Raw genomic sequence first — 13,092 nt, 5'->3', positions numbered from 1 at the left:
AGCAGTGAGGATCTCCGGACAGCCTTTGGGGGAAAGTTGAAGGGGCCACTGTGTACCTCTGCACAGCGGGTGACTGAAATACTCATATCCTTAACAACCTCGCCAGGAATTATGAGAATTCATATTCAGCCTTTTATAAGTAGGGGACTTTTAATGTTCCTATATGTACTTTGAAATACATATTTTAAATGATGGTATTTTTCTTTCAATAAAAATCTTTAGTAAATTTGTGTATGTATACATTTAATATTTTTGAGGATCATTTTTTATTTTGAATGTATATTTTTGATGAGAAAAAAAGAACAAAGGTGAAAAAATTATAGAAATAGTGCAGTAAAGGATCTATAAATGAGAGATGATGTGTAATCTGTAACACTAATTATGATGTTATCACAAACGTTTAGTCTTTGCACCTTTTTTGTGCCCTGTTTGCACTGAGCACTTTTGAATTTTTACTTACAGTAGATATAGCATAAATAGTGAGAGTAGCATGTAAGAATGAAAATTTACTTTAAAACTATTTTTTGTTCAGAAATTGGTAGTAAATTTAATTATAAATTACAAAGAAAGAAATAGTAACACTGAACTAAACATGAAATTTTGAAGCATAAAAACTGAAAAAGTATTTTCTTGTAAAACATACTCTAGTAATCTTTGTTTATAACTTTGATTTATTTATTCATTTATTTATTATAGTATGCTATTCTGAATTCTATTCTTAGACAGAAGATTCCAAAGGAGTTTATTTTCTATTCTATTCAGTGCAAATGCTTTATGTAATAAAAGCCTGCTTTTTGTTTAGCTTGAAACTACAGTATTTTCCATGAGATTAAAACTATTCTGCTGTTGTAAAAGATTATCTAGTTTTAATGATTGATTTAGATGTTTTAACAAAAAAGGAAAAGGTACAATTTAAACATGAAAAGCACTAGATCTTATGTTTTAATATTTTTCAGCACTACAGCTAAATCTCTGACTGCTACTCCTGTTTTGATTCATGTTTGCAACAGGCGCAGGCCACTGACAGTGTGAGATAATTACTTTAGACACAAGGCTGTATATCCCACCCACAACATGCACTACTCGTGTAAATACAGATCCGTTACACATTTCCGTTAACCAGCACCGTGATTCTTTTTGTATGATGCAACTGTCGACAAGGTAAAAATGGGGATGTACAGTAACGTCACTGCTGCAGCTTAGCCCAGCACCCCTAAGAGAACGAGGAAGGAGGAAATAAAATCCAGCACAGATAATTAACTCCACTGAACATGTTGCGCTTTCCTGTTGTTGGACGTAATGATCAAACTCAATCGAGGTCGGATTTTACAGCCCACCCCGAGTTCTGATTTTAAACAATGAAAAGAAACTGAATGTTTTTTGTTGTTATTTTAATCAGAACCCATCAGGATTATGTGGCCGGGTTACTGTGTCTAAGTTTGCAGTAATACTGCAGAGATTTTCATCTAGACCATTCTTTCATACTATAGTCTTAATTGCCTACATGGCTTGTTGCACAGAAGCTGGCTTTACTACCAAACAGTAGCAAAATACTAATTATGTTTGACTGTGAAAACTTTGGGCTTACGTTAATTGGGACCTCTGGCATTATGCCTTAAAACCAAGAAAGACATTACGAATTCATATGACAGCAGAGCTAAATTGGCCATGTGTTTATAAAGACATAAAATGTCATTAGCATTTTATATTTTAAGTATTATATTATGTAAATGAAGAAATTAGGGACTGCATCATTGCCTTAAAAGGCTAGTTCACCCAAAATAATTGAAACTTGAAACTTACTTAATCACTCTCATATGGTTTCACACCTGCATGACTTACTTTCTTCTGTGGAGCACAATTTTGACAATTTTCATCTGCGGAATCAACATTGGACCCCACTGAATTTCATTATGCAATATTATTTATTTATTCCCAAAATACCATCTTGTTCTTCACAGAAGAAAGAAATCAGGAACAACATGACAGTGAATAAATGATGACAGCATTTTTGTTTCTGAGTGAATTATCCCTTTACAGGGGTTATTCAATTTGATGTTAATTAGAGAAAAAAAGACAATAAAGAAAGAAAGTGAAAGTGAAAGTGACGTGACGTGATTAAGTATGGTGTCCCATACTCGGAATTTGTGCTTTGTGTTTAACCCATCCATGTGCACACACACAGCAGTGAACACACACACAAAGAGTGAACACACACCAGCAGTGGGCAAGCAATTTATTTTTATTTTATTTTTTTATTTTTTGTGTAAAAAAAATGGCTGCGGTGCCCGGAGAGCAGTTGGGGGTTTAGTGCCTTGTTCAAGGGACTCACCTCAGAAAAACATATTTAATATATAAAAATATAATAATTTAAAAAAATATCTATCTAAAATACAAAATATAATAAAACTATATATATATATATACAGTATATATACAGTATATATACAGTATATATATAATATATATATATATATATATATATATATTATATATATATATATATATTTTAATTTATATTATTTATTTTTATTAAGCAAACAAATAATAGCTATATACTTATAGAAATTTAATTTATAATTTTAGTAGCAAACACTTTAAAGGTTATAATACAGTGTATAGCAGCAGCACAGTCAGTCTTTGAACGGTTTATCAACATTAGACATCTGTCATACCACAAACGTCATGTTTGTTGTTCTTCTCTGGAAATCAAAGGTCAGATATCACTTTCACAGAGTTAGTTCAGAGAGCAGACCCCCTCACACACCCACTCAAACCCCCTCGCTCCCCCCTCAGGTCTTCAGACGGCCCGCGCCGTGGTGCTCGGATGCTCCACTGTGAACAAAGAACCGCTAAGCATGGTTCCTCCCCATGTGTGGAATTCCGCAAGCAGGCCAGGTGCACCTCCATTAGGGCTCAGACATGATGAGGAGGCCCTGGAGGAGCCCCGAGAGTGCAGATGGAATTCGACTGAAAGTGACGCACAAACGAAAACCTGAACAAGTCCAGATACCAAAGATTATAGCAGTCGACAAATATAAACAGAGTCATAAAAAGATACTAAATTTAAACCAGGGACGGTTGGAAATGTACAAAACAACAAAAGTGTAGGTACTTGCGAAAAGCTATAGATGAACCTGCTGATGTTGACTCTGCTGGAAATAGAAGCACAGTTCAGTGAGGTGATGCAGTTCATGCTATGGTAAATATGACCTCATGTACGCCACCACCTACCCTCTGTATAATTTATTCAAAGCCATTCAGAAATAATTTACAAGACTTTTCAAGGATGTCTAGAACAAATTTTTTCAAAGTTTCAAGATACTTTATAATTTAATGCATTGAAATTAATTCGTCCAAATACCATATATTGACTATTCCAGCCTAACATCACGCACACACGTGAGAAGAATGTAAGAGCCAAAAAACACAAACAGCCTCTTAGAAAGACTTAAGACAACCAAAACCCAGTGTTACTCCCACTAAGAAAGCCATACAAAAGAGTCTTTTCCAACCAGATCCATCACATGAGGGGAACATTTAGTGGGAGAAACAAGAATCTGCAGTAGTAAAACTGTGGGAAACATGAGCAATAATAACCTTGGTGTCTTGAAAACAAGTATTGGCATGACAAATTGCCTGTCTCATCAGTTTGTCCAAAGCTCACAGCACATTTTGTTTTTATACCCAAAATAGTATCTCTGAAATAAGATTTTTCATAAAAGCTTTGTAGTTACCCTGTGCGCTCATGTACAAACATTCATTTTCCTTTCGATTAAAATTTTTAAAATTTATTTTATTTATTCAAACACTGTGATTGTAGCAACAAATGCAGGTGGTAACAATTGGTCTCTTAACTATGATGCTCCAATTGTACACAAATTGTAACATCCTGTTATGGTGATCTGATATATTTTAAAATAAAAGTTTTCATTTACATAGAAAATGAATGCAAAGCCTGGAGTTTAGCCAGTGGATTTGGTTACTGAGAAAAAAAAATCAGGTCAAGTTGTTTTAGGGCAAAGAGCTTCAAGTCTCCAAAACGTGGCTGTCTATTGAGACGATCTGAAGCAAAAGTAAATTCACAGTGCTAGAGCGGATAAAATGCAACCCCACAGAGTCTCACAGGTAAAACCAGATTAAAACAATAATAAAAAAGTTATCTTCCACAAATGAAGTCTGTGTCTGCGCTTTATAGAGTTTATTGGGTTCAGATGTTGTCCATTTAGACAGCTGCAGGAACCGTATGAGATGAACCGCCGGCTTGAATCACTGCTACATGGCTTTTTATATACAGTATTACAGTTTTTCTTTGTGTCTCATCTGTTTTAGGGTTATTGAGGACGTTCACAGGAAGCCAAAATGCCTCAAACAACAATAAACACATGCAGAAATGGATCACACAATGAAAAATCTAATTTTCATTGATCCTTGGAAATAAAAGAGCTTAATGCACTATGAAAACACTTTTACTTTTACAACTAACTGATATCAAACAGATGAATACACTAACACATAACAGCCCATATTACACAAAAAAAGAAAAGAACAGAAAAAAAAAAAACACTGTTGCTTCCAGTCGCTTAAGTCAAACTGAGCTACAAATGGCTAAAAGTGCTGCATGTGGTGTTGAAACACCGTTTCCATAACGCTGTAGGAGATTTGGGCTTAATTTAGATTTTTATCAGCTAAGCAATTGCCATTGAGATGAACAGGAATGATAACTGATGGCTTTCTTGTTTTATTGACCTCCCTGGAATTTATATAGGAGCATCAAAGTAAAGTATAAAAAACTGTCCATTAATCCCACAGGTCAGAGAGAGAGAGTGTGTGTGTGTGTGTGTGTGTGTGTGTATTTTTGACCTGTGGGATTATATATAAAATGTATACAAGTTTATTATTATTATTATTATTATTATTATTATATTATTATTATTATTAATCAAGAACACATTAATTAAAACTGACGCTAAAGACATTTCTAATGTTACAAAAGACTTCAAATAAATGCTGTTGTTTTAACATTTCTATTTATAAAAGAATCCTGAAAAAAAATACATCATGGCTTCTACAAAAAAAATTAAGCAGTACAACTGTTTTCAACATAAACAATAATTAAAAGAAATCAGCATATTAGAATAATTTCTGAAGAATCATGTGACACTGAAGACTGGAGTAAAGGGTGCTAAAGATTTAGCATTGCCATCACAGGAATAAACTGCATTTGAAAATATATTAAAATACAAAACTGTTATTTTAAATTGTAATAATATTTCACAATATTACTGTTTTTATTGTATTTTTATTAAACGAATGCAGCCTTTCTGAGCATAAGTGACTATTTTCTTTTTGAACTGTAATGTATATATTTTTTTTATTTGTAATTTGTTTATTATTTTTTTTTGATGTAAGGAAATTGATCATGTTTTTAAGTGGACATCAGGAAATTCAAACTATTGGTGGGAGAAGATCAGTCTATAATAAACATTTTTATGTGTATAGGTGTATTCTGTTCAATGATTAATGCTGACGAACAAAACACTACTTTCCTGGATCATAACACAATCACAGACAAGGAAAATTTACAGTGACCGCAGGTGGCTCAACACACTGAGAAACCCAAAGCGTCTTCAAGTTCCCACTGAACTGAAGCCAGCTCACTAAAACTACAGAACAGAGCCAACCGAGGACAGACTGTTCCAAAGGGTCAGCGGGGGAAAGGATGTGAGAAATTATGCCTGTGTAATGTGTCTAGATTTGTCTTGCACAATAAATTAAACCAGTCCAAGTTCAATTAGGTCAAAGATACAAGTGAGAGTGTTATAAGGGTGCTTGGCGTACTGAAACAGGAAATTAGGGTGGAACATATCAAAGTGCTAGTCCTTTTTTTCTTTTTTTTTATTGGTCAGTAGACTCAAAGCTAACAGACAAGAACTAAAAGCCACACAAAAAAATCTATTTAGATTAATTTAGAACAGCAAACACACAGCAAAGCCTTGGAACTATGATAGCAATCACATAGCAACACCTTAGCAACCACACAGAACATTATAGTAATCACATAGCAAGGTTTTCTCAATATTTCAACATCAAACAACTAAAACCAAATGTAATCAAAAAGTAGTCTGATTATATTATCGAAAATATGTAATGTAATGGATTATGTTACTAACTAGAATTTTTGTCACGTAATTTGGAATCAGCAATGGACTACAGTAAGTAATCTACCACATATAACAATTACTCAGAACACCTTAGCAACTGTAAAAAAAATGCCCTGGTAACACTCTAGAAACAAGCAATTTCATGACAACTATAAGCTAATGTGATGCTCTTTTCATCTGTTGTCAACTATTCAGGGATCTTGAAAGAGAAACACGTGTCCAATAGCAGAGTCTCTGCTTGCAACCCATAGTAACTAATGATTGTTTTTGGTAAATCAATCTCTTTGGATGCGGCGAGGATCAAATGCCCTCATGTGACTATCTATGTTTCACAACAGTGTCCCACTTTCTCAAGGGATTCGGTGGCCTTTCAGGGACACTGGCATACATTCATTCATTTGAGAACAGTTGTCCTTAAAAAGACCTTAACACTTCCATTCTATGAGAATGAATCAGATGGGGCTCAGATTAGTGGAGAACAGCACTAACACAAAGACTGATGAGCTCAGGGTTCCTCTTTGTCTTAGATAGATGGCTGTCTGAATTGTAAGTGGGAAACAAAACTCAGAATTTAGCTCATTCTTCTATGTCATTAATAAGGAAATGCAATGTTAACAGTGTTCTTCAAACTTTATTGGATCCGTTTTTCAAGTTTTTTGTGTGACAGGTACGAATGTTAACTCAAAATTCTGCTTTGTTGAAAAGAGATGTGTTATTTGTGTTCTAAGTGATCAGAACAACATAGCAACACCCTAGCAACCACTCAGAATGCTATAGTAACCACACAGCAATTCCGTAGGAACCATACAAAACACCATAGTAACTGATAACCACCCAGAACACCAAAGCAACCACACAGAACACCAACCACATACATTAGCAAAGCCCTGGAACCACAACAGAAACCACATATCAAAGCCCTGGAACCCATGATTGCAACAGCCTAGCAACCACCCAGAACACCACAGCAACCACAGACATTAGCAAAGCCTTGGAACCACAATTTCAGCCACACAGCAAAGCAATGAAATCACGATAGAAACTCCCTATCTACCAGAAAAAAACAGCATAGTTACCACCCAAAACATTAATGTAACCGCATAGAAACACCCTAACAACCACTCAGAACACTTTAGTGACATCACATACATTGATTTATTGTTTGATTAATAAAAACTTTGTCTGACCCATTTTCCACCACCTGTTTTATTTATTGCTGGACTGCATGTTATCCTTTTCCTCTCCCTGAAAATTCAGGCAGTGCACAAATTTGAACCCCAAAACATGAATTATGAACCAGCTTGGCCTAAATGTATGGCACATTTAAAAAAAAAAAAAAATAGGGATAAATAGGACCAAAATCTCACAATCGTTGGCAATGAGAGAGGAATCAGGACCAAGCAAAAAAAGGTTATCTGAAGTTGCACTGTGTTGCTGATTCCATCAAAGCTCACGCAGCTGTGAGAAGGATGTGAATGATTTAATGGGTTATGACAGACACGTCTTCCTGTTAAGTCAATGATGTCATCAGTTGCCCAATGCAGTTTTAGCACAGAGAAAGTGATGACACTTCAGCATAGAAAGAGGCCTCAGTGGATTAGATCAGTGGTTCTCATTTCCAGTCCTCGCGTACCACCACTCATTATATTTTGCATGTCTCTCTTATTTGACACACCTGATTCTAAGCATGCATGAACTGCATTCCAGTTGGCATGGTCCCTACACAGTGTTCTTTGCTCCCTACTCCCTGAGCATGGGAAATCCCTTGATGTTTACTTCACTTCGGAACATTCATTCCCGTCTTCACACACAGACAAAACTAGAGAAGTGTGAATTGTGGCATAACATACTTCTGTAAATAAATACAATTTAAATTCACATCTCGCAAACTTTAATGCCCTTTGAATGGAACATGTACGCTCCCTTCAAACTGGAATCATGGCGGAATATCATGTAATGTCCACTTCGCAGGGCACTTACGGTCGAATAGATCAAATGTCTGAAGTGATAAGAGATACATACAAACTGTGCAGAGCGGTGGTCCGCATGGACTGGAACTGAGAACCACTGGATTAGATAATAGATATGTGACAGAATAAACTGTATGGGAAAAATGTCAAAAAACATCATGTGTTCTTGCATTTATCATGTCAAAAGTAAAGCTTAAAAGCACTTTATTGACTTTTATCACATTTTGTTCTCAGACAGACAGTTGGAGAAGTGTTTAAACCATTCATCATAAATACACTGAGAAAAGACAGTTGCTGTAAAGCCACAAAACCACAATCAATAACTCTGGATAATGGCTTGAGGTCTCTACTATTGTATGTCGGCCACCTGGATATGCTTTGGATTTGTCACAGCATTATGTTCTGCTTTTATGAATATACAAGACATTCTCTTTTTCAGACATTCAGACTGTTGATGCAGACTGAAGAAAAAAACGTGGAATGCCACAGGCACTATGACTATAATCTATAAAATATTACCTGACCCCATGCTGCTTCAAGATGAGGGAGAATTAAATACAAGTCACGGGGAGCACTGATTCAGGTAATTTGTTTCAGGTTCATTTTTAATACATTCCTCAACAGCCCCTAAACATAAAACTGCCACTACTGAAACTATATTGAGAATATGGAGAGCTGGGTTGGGTTAAAATGGAAAAAAGGTGAGGAAAATTAATACGCTTCTGAGCCCACACTAATCTGATGACAAGACCCAAGCAATTTTATTTTTCTTGTAAAGGTTGAGGAAATGGAGACCTCATAATTATATTCATAACTGCTGTAAAAGTGAAAATAAAGGTCACACAGAAACCAACCTCAATTTCAGACCTTGTTATTTACTAGTATTGAAAGATTGAACACTGAGATTGAAAATTATTTACTGGCATTGATGGTTCCATGAAGAACTTTTAACATCCATAGAACCTTTCCATTGGACAATTCTTTAAATCATTAAAATGTTGGTAAAAAAAAAAAAAAAAAAAAACTCATTTTAAGAACTGTTCACTAGAAGATTTGAGGAACCAAAATGGGTTCTATTCTATAGCTTCGCAGTAAAAACAACAACAACAACAAAAAAACCTTTTTGAACCTTTATTTTTAAGAGTGTGGTGATTTTCAATGCATTCCTCTTAAAACAACATAGCATCTATTCAACATGTATGATATTTCTCAGTGCAAAAGCAATAGGGTTTTTATTTTTTTCTCTTGTTGTGACAAAAACAATTGTCCATCCACAATGGCCTGGCTTGCACTGGTTGAATGACAAACACTGTGGACAGATCATGAAGAATGGAACAGAGCGTGCATGAGGCAACGTCTGGGGACTCAGGCTGTATGAAAGAAGGCAAAGTGTGAGATTGCCAGGCAGCCACCCACCAATCTGTGAAAATCTGCCTTTGTTTTAACTGCTTGCTTTAGACTGAATTTAAAATTACATTATCTAAGAGGGTTTTTAAGAATTAATACAGCAGTATACAGTCTGCACACACATGAAGCAAATAACAAAAAGACAGTTTGACCAGCAATTCCAACATGAGCAAACACAACACAGACATAAGCATTCTGATAGTCAGTCAAAGAGCAGGAGCACTCCAAGGAAGTAACAGACCGCCTACACAGCTTCAATAAATTCAAGAATGCAGTAGAGCTGCTTGGTAAATGAAAGCAAGGGATTTCTAGCATTAGAACACTATAATTATCTCTCATATTCATCATATCCTAAAAGCGACTTTATTTGACCAGATGGTTTCCAATTGCAGCTAAGCCGACCACACAGGCTCAAAAAAAAGTTTTAAAGAAATAGTTCTGATGCCATTCTAAACCCATACGATTTTATTTTACAAAATTACATTTTCACAAAATTAGATGCTCTGAAGAAATTTTATGTAGCTCTTTTCCATAACATTTAATATACACACACACGCACACACACACACACACACACACACACACACACACACACACAAACACACACTACTGTTCAAAAGCTTATGGTCAGTAAGTTTTTAAAAGTGCTTTTAAAAGTGTTTCTTTGTTTCTTATTGGCAAAGGGAAAATTATTGTCATGTGATCCTTTAGAAATCATCCTAATATGCTGATTTGGTGCTCAAGACACATTTCTTATTATTATCAATGTTGAAAACAGTAATATTTTGTGGAAACAAAAAGTAATTCTTTACAGATTTAAACCACATTCATTTTTTTTAATATAAAACTGATCATTTTAAATATCATTTTTTAACTACTCTTTCAAGCTGGATAGATACAGTGCGTTGACATGAACATTATAAAGGTTAGCAGTCACACCACATACTCCAGCAACACTTGATAAGAGAGCCTGGTGATAGTAAGGTGAGGTGTGACATAATTTCCTCCCATGCAGATTCAGTATAGCATCTCTCCATGCCAAAACCAGATGAGCTGATACAAGCTCTACACAAAAAAGTGACTGTAGGTCCCGCACACATACACAAACCCAACAGAGGGCAAACTCCAAAAGACATTAGGTGAAAGAGCCCCACTGATGTAGGTGCAGGCAGCCAGCCAGAGGAAACAGCAAACAAGATGTAGAAGCAGGAGACGTGTATGAAGTGGATGGAAAATGTTTCCCTTTTTTCTTTTTGTACAATTTAAAAATAATAATAATAAAAATAATTTTATGTTTTGATAACATTAATCACAGAAAGCAGATGTTTCTCTACTACCACTTAAGAATCACTGTCAATAAGCTGCTAAGCCGTGATAAACCACTGATACTGCCACCTAGTGGTAAATTTATCCCAAAATACCTTGTATGTATGCGACATTTTACAGAATTGGTCCAAAGTCAGAGTTAAAAACGACTTGATTTTTTTTTTTTTTTTTTTTTTTTGTCTTTTTCCAATAAATTCGTATGTATGCAAATTGTATAATATCCAAAGTACACATTTCTAGTAATTGTGCAGTTAATTCTCATATTGTATTTTCAAAGGGTTTGGAATATTTGTTCTCTCCCCAAATTTGTCACTACCGAAACACAGTAATAATAATTTAATTAGAAGGGTTATATTGACCTATTAAGATAACCATTGTTCCTTAGAGTTACACACAGATTTTTCAGACTTTAGAACACATTTACCTCAAAATGATGGGGCCTACCTACTCACCCTGTAGCTATGAGAGAGAGAGTGACATATAAATATTTCCTGATCATAAATGTAGGGGTGTAGTTATTTTCAGTCTCAGCCAATGGACTAAGAAATGTTTCGGTAGTGACATGAAAATGCGGGACACATTTTTGAACAGAAAGTTTCATATTTAACAAATAAAATATAATATATATATATTATATATATATATAATATATTATATATATATATATATATATATATATATTACTTCACTTTTTAAAAGAATCATTCAAGATGATTTAAATATCATTTTCATAAGTTGAAATTTAGGGGGTAGGGTTTGAGACAGCCACCTCCCAATTGAAGGTACCCAATAAATTATGATTTTATATATATTGAGCTTACTGATATTTTAAATATTATTGTGGGTTTCAGTAGAGAATAGAAGGATCTTAGTAAACATAAGATTTGAATACTTAAATGCTTTTTTAAATGCTTAATTGTTATTTGCCAATTTATTGTAATTTTCTGTGAAATTTAATAGCATGTTCTAAGTGACAGTTGTTTCTACACCATTTGTAACAGTTATTTAAGAATGAGTACTACAATTTCAAACCCCAGTAAACTTTTTACATTTAAAAAGTATCAAGTATAAAACCTCTCAACAACCCAATGTTTCACATACCAATAAAAGTATTAGGTCCTGCTTGTGTTGCTCAGGATCTGTCTTCTGTAACGAGGAGTGTGGGTAAAAAGCTGTCAGCAGAAAAGCACAGGGCTAGTTCACCTCTGGTGCCTCGGTAAATTAGTAAAACAGAGCCTGCACGCCGTTTCCTGACAAGCTGTCAGTGAAGTCTGAGGGCATGACAGTAAAACAGCTGCAACTGTTCAGTCTCCAGAGACTGAGACTGGGCAGCCGGTACACATATCGCTTGGTTTTATTAGAGAAAAGTTCTCAATTTTTTTTTTTTTTTTTATACAACACTGAACCACAATTTCTTTAATAAAGTATACACACTATTTTTAATCATCACCTTAATTTTTAAATGAAAATTACAAGACCGATGATTCATTGTTTACAGTGCAGGAAACTCTACAAGAAATCGTATATTGTCTTTATTTTATTATTTGACAAATAAATTTGGTCGTTTCTTAAACTTTAATGGACCAAATCAACGCCCCTTTTAAACGCTCATAAGATATCTGCTAAAAATGTCCAATAATACACACATTAATCATTTTTGTTTAGTTTTTTCCCATCTGATTTTCAAATGTAATTTTCACCACATTTTTGTGACTAAAATGGCATATACACCTTTGTCTTGCTAAGGCCAGTGTCATAGCTTGCAGTGAATTTATCCAAAATGCACACAATGCCACAACATTTTCCTATTTTAACAAACAGAGTTAGACTGAAAATAACCCTCAGTGAATAAATAAATAAATAAATAAATAAATAAAAATCCTATTGAAAAGTGTTATTTACCTTGATTTTTCTTTTGTCAGGCATGCTCTTCAGGGAAGTCCCTTGGTGTAAAAACACTTACCCAAACTTTAAATCAATTTCATAATGTAAACAATGGTTTGTGTTTACTTGAGTCTTTGCTTGGATTATAATAAGTTTTACAAATGAATTAATTCGTTTTAGATGCATTTTCACAGTTTAAGACTTAAGTCTGTGTCTTGAAAAAGCATAAAACAATTTAATCTGTACGTATAAATTTGAACGTGTACATTTGAAACGTAGCAAACTTAAATCACTTGTTCGGTCAAAGGAAGCGTTAGTTCCTATACCTTTATTTTGAAATG

The sequence above is a fragment of the Cyprinus carpio genome, chromosome A11 (assembly GCF_018340385.1).
Source record: "Cyprinus carpio isolate SPL01 chromosome A11, ASM1834038v1, whole genome shotgun sequence".
Lineage (NCBI taxonomy): Eukaryota > Metazoa > Chordata > Actinopteri > Cypriniformes > Cyprinidae > Cyprinus > Cyprinus carpio.
This window is presented reverse-complemented; position numbering follows the sequence as displayed.